We start from the raw sequence: 15,214 nt of genomic DNA, 5'->3' as shown, positions 1-15,214 counted from the left end.
TTTTCCATGCTCTGAGAGAGAGCTGAGCCCCTGTTTCCCACACAGCACCAAACCTCTGCGCTGAACTGAACATGAATTATTCCCTCTGGGATGCTCATCACAGGAGAAACTGGGAGTTTTGCAAACAAAAATCACTTTTTAGACTTCACAACACACCACTAGCATGGAAAGCCTTCATTTTACACACAGGTGCAGAGACAAAAGTACCAATTTTCCAGGTATTTAACTGTGGTGTAGCACTTCCTATGTTCAAGGCACAGCTCTGTGTCTTCAGGGGTGCTTTGGAGAACTCAAGCCATCCCTAAATCAAACTCACTGCATGTCTGAGTGGACCTCAGAAAACAAATCACTGATAATCCCTGACCACAGGGGATAAGAAACGTGCTTATCATCCCTCCTCCTGCTTTGGTTGCCTTGCCTGGCAATGAAACACTAACAAAGGCTTTGCTTTCTTGGAACAAAAATCAATCTCCTTAACAGAGCCTGAGAGACCAAAGCCTCTGGGACAGCATCACTCAGTGAGATACAGGAGGGAAACCAAACCAAAATTATGTGGTGCAGGCAAAGACACATCCTGTCTGTGTTAAAAAAAATAAAACAGCCCAAAACCAAACAGAAATACAAGCAACCACTTAGAAAAGTAGCCTCAAAATGCTACTTAAGAGATTACAAGAACATCAAACCAAACCCAGAGGGAACTGTAATACACAGAAATATTATGGAAGCTGAGGGAACCCTCAGCACTTGTAATTCCTTTTCAAGGAAATGAAAGAATGCCAGGAATGTTTCCTGGCAAGGATCAATGCCAGTTGTGTACCAAAGGGCTGGGCTGTCCCTCCTCCTGTGCCACCTCCACTCTGAACCCCTCCACCTTCCTCTGCTCCCTTCTGGATCTGCTTCTTATCTTTCCAGGACACCAGATGCTGTTCCTGTGCTTTTCCAACATTGGAGCCTCAGAATTCAGCTTTTTGCTGACTTGATCACAAGCTGGGCTCATCAGCTTGTACCTGGAAGGATTTATCTTCCTACAAGCCTTGTGCAAGTCAGTTCCAAGGAGAACTTGTCAGAAAAGGGTGAGAAGAATTATCACACCTTCCTTTAGCTGTTCCAAACATCCTTGTCAAGTCTAAACTGAACCTTTGCATTCCTGCTGCAATTAATGGAGAAAGATAACCAGTTCCATAGGGTGCTTCATCCCATCCTAATTCCAATGCCTCACACAGGTGGCAAGATGTTTTTCTGTGATTGCTAAGCTGCATCTAAAAAGGACTTTTCTTCCTTGATTTTTCTGAATGTCTCTAGGTATTTCTATAAGCACAGTCTTACAACAAGAAGTTCCACACTTTAAAATGCATATTGTGAAAGTGAATTTATTTTGCTGCCTTAAAACCTCCCACTTGACCACTTGATAGTGCCCCCTTTGTCTCTTCATTCTGAGAAACTGTGTTGAACTGCTCCCTTAAATCTTCTCCAGCTCCTTCTGCTTTCACATGACTCCATCCTATTCTCTCCCTGTTAATCTCTGTTCCAGGCTGAAGAGTCTTGTTTACTTCCCTTTTCCTTGTACAGAAGTTGTTCCATATCTCTGGCCATCTCTGATGTCCTTCCCTGTGCCTTTCTCTGGTTTGTTTTATCTGAGATGTCCTTTCTGAGCCAGGGGAGCAGACTGCACACAGCCTCATGCAGACACTGGGGATGTGCAGAAAAAGCCAAGTGATGGTTTCTGATTTGTTATCTGCTCTTACTAATAACCCTCCCATGCTGTTTTCATTTTTGAGCACCTCTGGAAGTATTGCCACAGCTTTTAAGATTTCTTTTCTGGATTGTAGCAGGCAGCTCACAGCTTCTCATTATAAATGCTTTGTAAGATTATATTCCTCTGTATGTACTACCTTTGAATGTCACCTTGCATTTTATCATTTCATTCGTATCTCAAGATCCTTTCCTTACCATTTCCTCTGCACTTTCAACCACCCTGAGGGAAGGATCCTTGATGACACCCTGAATAGATGCCTGTCACTCAGCATCATGTCCTCACTGGTACTTCAAGGAAGATTAAACAAAAAAATTTTCAAAAGTCATAGAAAGCATCACAATAATTCCCCTGATTTGTGACTCATGGGAAATGTCTGGCTGCCAGTGTGAGCTTAGGCCAAATTTCAACTCCTCTTGCCTCAGGCTTCCTCAGCTGTGAAACAAAAGATGCATTTATAGTGCATGGCAGAGGCCAGGGAGCTTTGTCCAGCTGTTCCCAGGTTCAGCTGCCAGAGCTCGTGCCTGTCCTCAGTGTGATCTCCTGTCTCCCTGAGATTTCTCCTGATGGAGAATATCAAAGTGACTCTCCCAAAGGGACAGTTACTGTCACCATGGAAAAATATAAAATTCAACCTTACTAAATCCAAAGCTGAGCTAGGGACTAAGAAGAAATTATCCCAGCCAAAACCAGGACATAAACCTAAGTTTATAGACTCCCTTAAAAGTTTATTCTCCTTTGGAAGTACCTTGTAGGTCTGCAGAGGATGATTTATATCCATTATAGCTTTTCATTTCAGATCTAATTACCCACTCCAGCAGCCTGGGCAGCAAAGGGTGAGGTTGTGTGAACAGGGGATGTGAAGGAAGGATAAATCACTGGATCTCCAGGCCAGATCCAGCAAGGATCCTTGTCAAAAGCCCCTCTCCAGCTCTCTTGTAGCCCCTTTAGGTACTGAAGGGCTGTTTTTCCTTGCTTCCCTGGCTATTCCCCTGATATTTCCAAGCTACACTGCACAGTTTGACAAAACCAGTCTTTCTAAGCCTTTGTTTCAAGATTCACTTGCACTAAGGGAGATTTGGGAGCAATTAGAGTGGCTTTTACAAAGCACTCATTTTTCTATTTGCAGTTCACATCCTGATAGTAAATATGACAAAGGGGCACTAAACCTTTAAGTAGCTCAAAGTATTGCTGTGCTCAGAGCAAGGCAAACTGAAAGAGAAGCCAGAAGAATACTTATGCAGACCACATTACCAGAAACATTTAAGGGCACTGCAGTTATAAAGAAAAATTCTTACAGTCAGTTATTAGCCAATAAGTGGAGCAGTTCATTGGCAGAGACACAGAAATACACAGCAGGCTACTGGAGCTCTTAGGGAAAATACAATTAACTTGGTAACAAAATTAAATATAGTAGATCTATAATAAGTGTGAGCAGCTTATAGTAAACCCAAAGGGAGTATTAAGAACTCAACCCATCAATCATCACAGCATGTAACCACCCCTGGACAACATTTTGAAGAACCTGTTTGCAATTTTATGCCTATTCCAGTTACTATATGAATAAAGCTGATCCTTGATTGATTTTTACTGCTATGACTCCTTGAATTTGAGCTCTTCACAGTAGTGATTTAATTTCACATTTGGACATTCTTGGGCTTTGCACACATATGAGCTGCTGCAGTGTTGTTGCAAAGCCATTGGGCTATTTCCACCTCTGCCAAATAAACTTTGACAAGGTTTTCACCAAAATGGGACTCACTTCCTCCATCTGAAAAATCTGGATAATGGTTTCACTTGTAATTATGAACAACTGAACAACTGGAGACTTAAGGCTGCCTAATGGAAATGTGTTCGTATTGCTGCAGCCACCTCTCCTTTTGCCTCAGCTAAAGTAATCATGAGTAATGCCACAAACTTGGTGAAGTTTTTATGGTAAAATCCCAGCAGGAGAGAAGATGTATCTCCAATCATTCTAAGAAAAAATATATCCATAAAATTGCAGCTTACAGAAATCAATTCAGTGAAAAACAAATTGCTCGAGCCTGCCCTGTTTCACCATGATAATCCAGTTTGGGCTCCACAGTGGTGATCTGAAACTGCAGCACGTTCACTCAGCAGCTGTTCATTCTCCACAGATTCCCTTTGCCATCACAGGACAGAGAAACTCACCCTGTCCCAGCCCTATAAGGAGCCCCCACACCTTCAGCCATGGGGGGCGACCTCAAAATGCAGCTCCCTGCTTCATCTGCCCTCTCAACCACAGATCAGTTTGTTTCTCTCACCGTGGGTGAAGCTCAGCACTGACAGAGTTCTGACCTGAGTCCTCAGCTGCTCCTGCCAGCTCAACCCCTCACAATCCCAGCTGAACTGAATTTTTCCATATGTTCCCCTGGAAAAGATAATGCTCTATCCCTTCTGTTCAAGACCACTTCATCGCAGGGAGGCAGAAGTGTCTGTAAGTGGAAATCTCAAGTTCCAAAAGACCCTGAGGCTCTGTGACCATTCCTAAGTTCACCTTGTACTTCCAGAGCCCTCCAGGGATGTGCAGCCCCAGCCTGTGCTGGTTCCTTTGCCCCAAAAATACGTGGAGAAACTGCAGTTCCTAGGAATTCATACAAGGATGAGGAGATTTGTTACAACCCAGGGGCTGGAAAACTGCAGGAGCACTTGAGAGGTCAAGTATTGGCCAAAGCCAACTTTTCTTTCTTTCTCCCCGGCAGCTTCCCAGCTCCCCACCTTCCCAGCTCTTCCTCACTCTGGCCAGGGACTGTAAAGGGTCTGATGCTGCCCAGGGTCTGATGAAAATGGTCTTGGAGAGGAGGTTTGGGCTTCTTTTCATACTCATCTCCATTCATAAATCAGGGACAGTGCTACAGCAAAATTCCCACAGCTGGGAGCATTTTAAACTCCATTCTCCGGCCAAGGCAATTCCAGAGAGGAGCTGGAATTGTCACCCAGCAGGCAGGGGAGCCTGGGAGAGCTGTGGGATGAAGATCTGAGGAGCAGGAGTGACAGTTTTTGCTGGAGATGTTTTGATCCCAGCATTGTTTCCTTTGGAAATAACAATCCAAGGTTCCCCTCCTGCAGTTTCCTCTCTAGGTCTGCCCAGCAATCACCCAGAAAGCAAAGGGAAAAAATAAAAAGAAAGAAAATTGCCCCAGCCCTCTAACCATTGATTTTCCAAAGCATTATTCAGGGGGAAAGCTGCACCTGTTGCTCTCTAGGGTGAAAAAAAAACTGGTTTCCATTCCCATGGCATTTGGAAAACTCATATATTGGCTGAGCTCTCAGAGAGCAGGGGCTGCTGCTTGTGCCCCAAACAGCCCACAGGGACCCTCCAAAAATCCCTCCCAGCACCAGGAATGTGGCACAGACCAGTGGTGAGAGCAGTAGAATAAGAAATATATTTTGCATTCCACAGGACATGGCACCAGCTCAGGTAATGCAGAGCATCCTGCAGGACAGCCCAGAGTAGCCTTTATTAGCCTGAATTGTCCTGTTGGATCGCTCCAAGGACTTGAGCAGACTTTTCTCTCCCCATTTACACTGCTCAGGGTGGCATGAGCTGCTTCCTGTAGCAGAACCAAACCTTATCTTTCTTTTTTTTACCATTTCCCCCTTGCCTTCACCACCAACACTCAGTCCAAGGACTGGCAGTAGATCAAGGGAAGAATCTGCAGGTTCTCAGGTTTATCTCTTACCCAGGTAATTCCCTAATCCAAGTGCACATCAGTGCAGAGTCCATGGGGGTGCTCCAGCAGACACTCACCATCTTCCACTGCTGGAGAGGCTCCTCCATCCTTGGGAGAAACCAAACCCTGGGAGCTGTACGGGTGAGATGAGGGTGGCAAAGGTGCTCCCAGGGTGGATCCTGTTCTCTGCAAAGGTCTTTCATAAATACAGCTAAATAAAGTCATAAAACACTGCTGCTTGATCTCTTTGGAGAAAGGCTCTGCTGCTGCTCGGAGTTGTGATGACTCCCCTGGCACTTGGCAGGTATTTAAGAGCAGCAAAAAAAAAATCCTGTTCCTTGTGAGCAGGCACAGCCATATCTATTTTAAAAAATGTAATGTGCATGCTCTCAGGGAAATGCTCAGCTGTCACAGGTCACAGCAGCATTTAATCTACGGACTCTAGAGCTGCTGGTGGACATCATGTGCTTTATGGGCAGTTAGTGCCTCTTCTTGTCTGTATCCAGCAAATTATTTCATTTGTGGCCATTACTATTTTTGAAAGGACTCAGTGCTTTTAAATAGAGCATTGGAACAGTGGTTCAGTGTCCCACCTCACCAGGAGCCACCACAAACTGACAGAGGGGCTGCGGGGACAGCGTGAACAATGTGGCCATGACAGCATTTGGTGACATCCTGCTGCAACATCCCCATCCCAAATGAGAGCTTCTTCAGGAGAGCAGCAGAGCATCTCTGATTGAGACAAGTTGCTCCTCAGCAGCATCTTCTGATCCATGTTCAGACCCAGGGTGTTCTCTGTGCCCTGAAACACAAACAGCCCTCACAGCCTCAGTGACACCAAAGCTCTCCAGGCCCTTGGCTGAAGCTCTCCTCTGGTAGCAAGGTAAAACCCATGTTGGACCAACACCCTTATTTTATCCTGGGATCTCTCCCCTCTCTTATATCTGGTTGTACAGATCATCTCAAACATCTCTAAAGCAGAAATCATTATTTTCTTATCCAAAAAGTTGTGGCTGACCCACCCCTGGAAGTGTTCCAGGCCAGCTTGGACAGGCCTTGAAGCAACATGATGTAGTGGAAGGTGCCCATGGCAGGGGGTGGAACTGGATGGTTTTTAAGGTCCCTTCCAACCCAAACCCTTCTGTGATTTGTGATTTTAGGACACCATGTCACCACCCAAAGCTGTTTCATGAAGGGAAGCCCCTAGGCCACCACTTCCCCTCTGCCTCAACACTGCTGTGGATCCCAAATCAGCTCAATCTGCAGTGGAGTTGAGAGGAATGAGGGATTTGTCTTTACAAACAAGCTAAAACCAGCACTGAGTGATAAAAAGAAACAATGGGACGGATTCCACTGATTAATGAATGGAAAAAGATATTTGCCTTTACAAACAAACTGTAGGTTGGCTGATAAATTAAATTGGACATTGAAAGATGAAAGAAACAATGGGGAAAAAACCCAAATTTCATAAGAATTAAAAATAGAAAAGGAGGATAATGCATTAGAGGGGAATCTTTGGTATTAGTCATTCTGAGAAGTCTGAACCTCTCAAGTACCTCAGCCAATGGGGAAAGAGAGCAGGGAAATGTGGCTGGGAAATTGGGATAAAAAGGAGGCTGAGCCCTCCAAAAATGTGAGAGACCCCAGGGGAATGCCCCATGGCCTCTCCTTTTATTTGAATAAAGTAAAATGACTCCTCTGTCTCCTTTTTGGACACAAACCTCTGATGTTTGTGGATTAATTTTCCTGACAGAGTGAAGGCTGCTGGATGAGCCAGGAGGAGCAGCAAGAAGCAGATCAGCTCCCCCTGCTCTGTGTGTGAGACTTGGCAAGTGTGTGACTTGCACTTCCAAAGGCTGCTGAAAGAAAAGGGCCTGATTTGCCTTGAAGCAGTGGGAGTTCAGGTTATGTGCAGCCTCTCTCTTTGCCTTGAAAAGCATCTGTTAATAGAGAGGAGTTGGAGGGGAGCAGCAGACAAAGAGACATCACAGGCACCATCCTCCCCATCAGTGGCACTGCCGCTTGCCAGGAGGGTTTCTCATGCAGCCCACGCCTCTGATGTGCCATTATATTCCATGAAAAGAAGGGAAAATGTCAACTTTAGAACATCTTGGCTATTTCCAGAGGTGTAATGCTATTACAGAGCTGAGATGACATGCAGTAGAGGCTGCTGCCTGTTCCCAAGAAGCAGTTCAGGACCCAGCTCTTGAGGAGTCACCTGAGTAAAAATAAAAATCCCAGAATAAGGCAGCAGCTCCCCTTTTAGTCCCTTTTAGCCCCTTTTAGCCCAGATCTCATCCTGAAGTGCCACTTGTGGACCAGAGCACAGGGGAGGGGATGGTAAAGGGCTCTGACCCAGTGTGACATTTCCCACACTCTGGCATCCCAAAGGCCACACATCTCAGGACAGCCACCAAATTTGTTGTCCTGCCTGTAACTCATTTTCCTGTTGCTCCTGCAGCAACAAAATAAACTCAGACCTCATTTCCTGCATCCCAGGTCACTCCTCAACAAATGAATCCTCATTCCCCCTCCAAAGGAGCTTAAAAAAGATTCACTAAACCACTTTCTCTGTGGTTCTTCATGAGATGCTCCAGGTATCCACTTCAGCATCCAATTTCTCAGGACACCAGCATGGCAACAACTCCCTTCTGACAGGGGATATTATTTTAAAGGACAGAAAAATCAAATGTCACACACAGGTTTTCCTTCAGCACTGGCAAAGAAAATCCCTTTAATCTGAAATATGACACATCCTGATCAGGTGCAGGGAAAAAAAAAAAAGAACCAGATCAGAGGAATTTTGCTTTCATGTGGCTACAAGATAAATCATCATCCAGGGCAAGAAATGGGTAGGAATTGTAACTCCTCTCTGCTTTTACAGCACATCAGAGACCTGGGAGGGCTGAGATGGCTCCATAGCTACTGAGCCTCCCAGGCTCCAATTACCCCTCTCCCTGCTCGCAGTATCAAAGGCAAAAAATTGCTTTCTTCATGCTAAATGATCTGCAGGGTGGAGGCAAATGGGCAAAGGGACTTGGAGAAACGAGCCTGGGCTCTTCTGTGCCCAGGTCTCAGCTGTTTATTCACAGGAGGAAGCACAGTAGGAAGGTGTGGGGCTGAAGGTGCCGAGTTTTGCACCTCACCCACCCTGTGATGAGCTGGCTATTTGCTTTAGTAAACAAAAAAATTAATCTGTGCTCAGTTTGGTCTTTGGACACTCCAGTATACCAGAGAGGAAGAAACAAACTGCAGAGAAAAATGTTTTTGTCTTCTGACACTTCCATTTAGGAAAAACACCCTGCAGCACTGACTGTCGTGGGCAGATGGACATGAGCCTGTCAGGGGACTTGTCCTCTTAGAAAAGGACAAACCAAGGCTGATGAAATTAATTTGGCAGTGGCTCACCTAGCAATCCTGTGGCAGGGACCTTCAGTCTCTACATCCCAGCCAGGGCTTGCCTTCTCATGCCCTGCTGCTCTCCTAGAAGCAGAGACATCCTTTTCTCTCCTGAAACAAGTTTCCCTCCTCCCAGGTGGCACAAAAGCTGCCAGGATGCTCAGTGATGGCCAAATCTCTGTCAGGTACTTTCATCTATCCAGGGCATGCCCTCCCCATTTCTCAAATCAACTTAAGTCAACTTAAAATGGATTTGTGGAAGGTGTCCCTGCCCAGACACCTCACACTTGCAGTGCCTCTTGTAGTTCCATGGCCATGCAAATGTTCCCATTGCTGCCTGAAGTGTGACAGGTCCAGCCAGCTCCAGGGCAATGGCCCTGGCTTTGCTGGATGCAGATTTTAATTAATCTGCAGCATTTCCAGTGCCCAGGTTCGCTTGCTGAATCCAGGCTGATCACTGCACCACCTCCCTTCTCCACTGCATCAATTTTTGATGTCTTATAAACTCATTTGCTGCTGACTAGACCCAAAATTACACATATTGCTTCAATTTTGTCTTACAAGCAGTGGCCATGGGTTTATAACCTCAGGAACAGCCAGGTTAGCAAAAGCCTTCCCTTCACTTCACCATTCTTCAGATTCAATGCTCAGCCCACAGAACCACACTAACATTTTATTTCCATAGTTGAGACCCCTCTTCCACAGAAAATTCCCAAACTGTGGTTTTCTCATGAGCACCAGTGCCAGGGCTCAGGGTTTGCCATGGCAGTGAAGCCCACAAGCAATCCACAGTGAGATTTCAGCTCCAGGTTTCTGTCAGGCTGGGGTGTCCAGGAGAGTCTTGTGCAGATTCTAATAATGTGGATGCTATTCAGCACCACAAGCCCTGCTGTGGCTCACCAGGTAAATGTGAAATTATAATACCTTTTTCCTATTTCCTGTCTCCTCAAAGTCTGTACTCTGCCATCCAAAAACTCCCCCCATGCCTCAGTATTTCCACAGCCTCATCTCCTTTCCACACTCAGATGTCTCAGGGTAATAGCTGTGTATTTTTAAGCCCAGCATGCTGACAGCAAAACAAATATCCAATTAAATACTTCTTTTTAATAGCTGCTGTACAGCTTGCATGCAGCCAAATCCATTGATTAGCCCTTTGTTTTTCATGCTGTTAAGCCACATTCTTCACTTTGAATTCTAGAGGAAAGTCTTCCCTGCACTGTGCATCCCCCTCCTGCAGCCCCCTGGCAGTGACCTCTGCCCAGCAGGCAGATCCTGTGAGCCATGGTGGCTTTGGAAGCTTCTTCTGTCACTTCCAGCAAGGTCAAAGCACCCAACAAAGCTCTGCCACCTTTTCTCATGCAATCCATGGCCCAGAGGAGCTGCAGACCTCCTGCCCATAAATGAATTCCACGTGCCCAGCGCTGAGGCACAGCTCAGCTTTCCCTCATTCCAGCCTGGATTCAGTGATGCATTTTACTTCCTCCCTCCCTTCCATTTTAAACCCAAGACCAGAGTATTTTTTTATGCAGGTCTCCTTGGCCCTGGCTGTGTCCTGAATATAATTTTTTCTAGTTAACTCTTCACTCCTGCTCCTGCTGAAGTGGGGGCAGCTCCAAACACCTCTGGGACGCAGGATTGACATTGCTGGTGTGTTATTTAATCTCACAAACAGCTCCTTGGGCCCAAATTACCTTGTTTGTCACCACAAACCCATCCTGGATGTTCATGCCACAGTGCAGCTCCCATTCTGCAGCCCTGCTGCTGCTCTTGTAACAAAAATCCAATTTCTGGGTATTTCAGTTGAATTTCAGCCTGTATCCAAGTGAGATTTAACCAGGCAGGAATGTAATGCAATAAGTCAGGAGAATGGAAGACTGTTATTTGCTATTTTTTTAATATTAAAAATGCAAAGTATAAATTATCTGGGGGAAAAAAAATCAGAAACCCTGATATTGGTTCCATAATTGCAGATTAAGTTATGGAAAGAATAAAGCACAGCTCCACGGGCAGATGATTTCCAGAGGCAACTCAATAACTTTTAAAGGGCATATTGACCAGCAAGAATGAACCTTGGGAAAAGAGCTAAAACTGAAAAAATATCTACTTGACAAATTATTTAAAATAAGGATTTTTCAACTTCTTGATCTAAAGTGCAGTTAAACCCAGTGATCTAAACATTTTGACTGCAAATCCCAGGTCAGGTTACAGCCTGATCCTGGCAAATATTTTCATTATTGAGACTTTGCTTGTGCAAGAGAAGATGTTTTAAATTTACATCAGACATTCTTGATTTAATTCTGAATTTCCTTTTATATGAGTACAATCATTTTTTTTTTTTTGCAGGGATTTAATTTTTTTAACACACTACAAATTTTCCCTCCAATTAAGAAAAATAAAATCTGTTGACATCATCCTCTTTTGTTGCCCAGTTCCATTTCCTCTGGCTCAGATGAAATCCTTGGTGAAGAGCCTTGTTGACTGCACTTTGCCCTTCCAGTCACTTTGTATTAAAGATCTGGAAAATTAGTAAAACTATGGCTCTGCTCCCAAATGCTGGCCCAACACAGAGGTTAACACTCCTCTTCATGCACCATGTGCAAGACCCAGGAGTTTTCTGGGGATATATTTGGGAAAGGACAGCCAAAAGCTGCCATTAATCTCCATTTATGTCCCTGCACAGCCCAGCACTGCCAGGAGCTGCTCAGGTCTTTGGCAACTTTTTAGTGCCAGAGAACCACAGAATGTTTTAGGTTGGAAAAGACCTCTGAGATCAAATCCAACCTTTCCCCCAGCACTGCCAAGGCCACCACTAACCCCTGTCCCCAAGTGCCACATCCACGTGGCTTTAAAATCCCTCCAGGGATGGGCACTCCATCACTGCCCTGGGCAGCTGTGCCAGTGCTTAACAACTCTTTTTGTAAGAAATTTTTCTAATATCCAACCTAAACCTTCCCTGGTTCAACATGAGGCCATTCCCCCTTGTCCTTGTTATTTGGGAGAAGAGAACAACTTCCCCTCACCCATAAATGTTCCTGCCTGGACATCAAGGCTCTGCTGAACCAGGTGTTTCAGCCCATGGTAAGAGGTTTTTTTCTGGACAGAAGCAGAGCATGGCACATTTCCATCACTCTGGGAAGAGATTTTTACCAGGAAATCAGACTAAGACGTAAGCCAAAAAGACTTAAAGTAAATCAGAAAATACTAGAGTGCCTGGGAGGTGGAAAACTTGGGTTGCAAACACCACGTGGATTTGCACTGGGTGCCCAGCAGTTAACATTAAGAAAGGAAACATTTCTGCTGGGAACATCTCTGTTGCTGCTGGCTGAGACCCAAACCCTTCCCTTGGGATGGCATCACCACTGGGGAAAAAGAGGGGAAACCTCTGTGAGCCTTAAAGGAGCTGAGAGTGAACTGAAATTCCCTGTGCACTGAAATTCTGCCCATGAGGTCCTTGTGCCTCCCACATGTGACAGGGGTTTCACAGGAGGGAGGATGAGATTTGCCTCAAATAAAGGAGTTTTTTTTGTGCCTGGCCCTGAGCACAGACCCTGGTGTGTGCCTTTACCAGCAGAACATGCAGGGAATGCCTTTGGTTTGTCCTTCCCAAATATATTGATGAAAACAACCCCAAGCTGGGCTGTCAGTGCTGCTCTGCACAGTCAGGGTCCAGCTCATGACTGAAATTGGCTGAGCCCTGTGCCAGGCTCATCTTTGGGCTTTGCTCAGCCCCAAGCAACCCCAATGATTTCCAGGACATGCATCTCATCCTCTCCATCAAACCACATATAAATGCTGAAAATGCAGGAATTCTGCAGCCTCAGAACAGCTCCACACACACTTTTCTTGTCTTTTGTTTTTTGTTGTTTTGTTTTGTTTTGTTTTTTTTTTTAATTATGGATTTTTCTCTCCCCATTTCACAACCCCCTGGCTTGGTTGGCAGAGTCAGGGACATTAGAAGGAGACCAGCTGATGGACAGAGGCTCAGAGTGAGGCAGTGAGATCACAGAGAGTAATTTCCTAAGGAAATAGACCTAGAGGGAAAAAAAAACATTGTCATTGTTTATCTTCTTTCAGCAGGTCTTGTTTTTTCATTGGAAAAAGCCAGCAGTGCAGCAAACATCTTCATGAATATACAGATTGTTTTTGGCAACTACCAATTAGCAAAGATTGTGTTCATGCAATCCCCAAGCAGCTATTTCCCTGGGAATTTCTTGTGTTGAACAAGCCATTTTCCATTAGAGAAAACACACACAGTGACAAATAGCTCTTGCTGCCTCTTGTTAATGGGGGGAGGTGGGAGAAGGGCAGGCAGACACCCTGGTACTGGAGGTTTGGAAGATCTGGGCACAGAGAAATCAGAAACAGGACAAAACAGAAAGGAAAAATGTCCTGGTGTGCACAGAGATGTCACTGTTGGGCTCACTCCTGCCACTGCAAACCAAGTGTCTGAGGTGGGAAATGGGGCTGTGTGTTCCATTCCCATCTGTCAGAGCTGGGGCAGTTATCCTCTGTTCATGGGGCAGTTTTTTCTTTATCTCTGCCACAGCCAATCCTCCCTCCAGGAGATCTCTGCTGTCCATGGCCACTGAGTGTCCCTGCAGGGCTGATCCAATTCCAGCATCCCATGGGGAGATGCTGCGCCCAGGGGAGGAGCCAAGCATTCCTACCTGGATCCAATCTGAGCCTGGCACAGCACAGCAGCCTTTGCCCACTGCATTGCCAGAGGAGCAGCTTTCTGCTGCCCTGCATTGCCAGAGGGAGCCCAGGCCCATCTGCAGCAGCCCTGGAGCTGCAGAGGAAAACTCCCCCCTTGTGCAGGATCCCTGCTGCAGCAGCAGCACAGCTGGCACTGCAGGAGGGCTGAGCCCCCATGGGATGGGGCTGTGCCACCCCCTGACACACAGGGGTCAGCTCCTGGTAGTGTTGGTTTGTATTACACTCTGGCAGTGTTGGTTTTGTTGGTTTGTATTACACTGCATTTTTATTTTATTTTCTTCCCTAATACACCGTCATATTTTCTGAAAAATCCCTTCAGCAGGATTTCTCTCCTGGGAAGCTGAGAAGCCTCAGAAAAGAATAAAAACAATAATTATCTGATTGCTTCTCCTGTGTTTGCTGCCTTGGAATGTGGTCTGGACATTGTTTACCAACTGGTCATTGTTTGATTGGTTCCATGTGAATTGTTTTTACTTAATGACCAATCACCATCAGCTGTGTGGGACTCTGAGGAGTCAGTCACGAGTTTTTCATTCTCATTCTTGTCAAGCCTTCTCTCTGTATCTTTTCTCTTTCTTTAGTATAGTTTTTGTATAGCATTCTATAATATCATATAATAAAACAATAAATCAGCCTTCTGAGGACATGGAGTCAGGTTCTCAATTCCTCATCTCTCACCTCATCCCGGGGACCCCTGCAAATACCACAAGAACTGTTATTCCTGCTTCCATATCTTTGCCTGAGAGCCCCTTAATTTCAAAATTATAACAATTCAGAGGGAGGGCATTTACATTTCCATTTCAGGGAGGCTCCTGCTTTCCTTAGCACACACCTGGCTTTTCAAACCAAGACACCAAGGGACTTTGGGGTCATCACAGCCTATAGCAAACCCCTAATTCCAGGTGAGTGGTACCCAAAAAGTGCCAGCCTGAGGTTCCCCATGGCTCCTGTGACCCCTGCAAGCCCAGCCTGAGTCCTTGCACTGACTATGCAGCCTGGAGAAAGAAACACAACACTCCGTTCCTCCAAGCATCACTTGACAGTTTCACCTGGGACACTGAATGAACCACAGATCAGGGAGACAGGCACTCAGAGTCAGCTCTGATGGACAGCTTTTTATTTCCCAATGTTTTCCTTTAACAAAGTGCTACATTCCATAGTTACAGGATGAGGAGCTGCTCCTGTCCACGAGAGAAAACCACAGGGAAGCACGAGGACTGCTCACAGCTCTCTGTGGAAGCAGAGCAGTCCAGAGAAGCCTCACCTGGGTGAACAGCTGGCCTCAGAGACACCTCAAGGGATCAGCAGCTGTGTGGTGGATGTGCATTCCAAGGGGGCAAGAGCTGCCTCCTGTCAGAAGTGGGGCTGGAGATGCCAAAGCTGTTGTGTGGTGCCTGCAAGGAAATTCTGCCTTGTGCTATCAGGAGGATGCAAAAGGGAGGTGAGGGGCTGGTCCTGTGTGGAGTCCAGGGGTTGTTATTGCTGCAGGGACATTGCTGTGCCAATGCCACCACCCTCAGCATTCAGGTGCTCGCAGTTCACCCAGCACTGAGGATGAGGATGGCCCTTCTTGGCTGCTTTCCATGCCCTGCTTCTTCTAAAAGAAGCTGCTGGTTTGGCAAGGCAGAGGTGAAGATTCGATCAGCAGTGT

This window comes from Camarhynchus parvulus, chromosome 5, assembly GCF_901933205.1.
Source record: "Camarhynchus parvulus chromosome 5, STF_HiC, whole genome shotgun sequence".
Classification (NCBI taxonomy): Eukaryota; Metazoa; Chordata; class Aves; order Passeriformes; family Thraupidae; genus Camarhynchus; species Camarhynchus parvulus.
The sequence above is the reverse complement of the archived record's forward strand: the minus strand, read 5'-3'. Positions refer to the sequence as shown.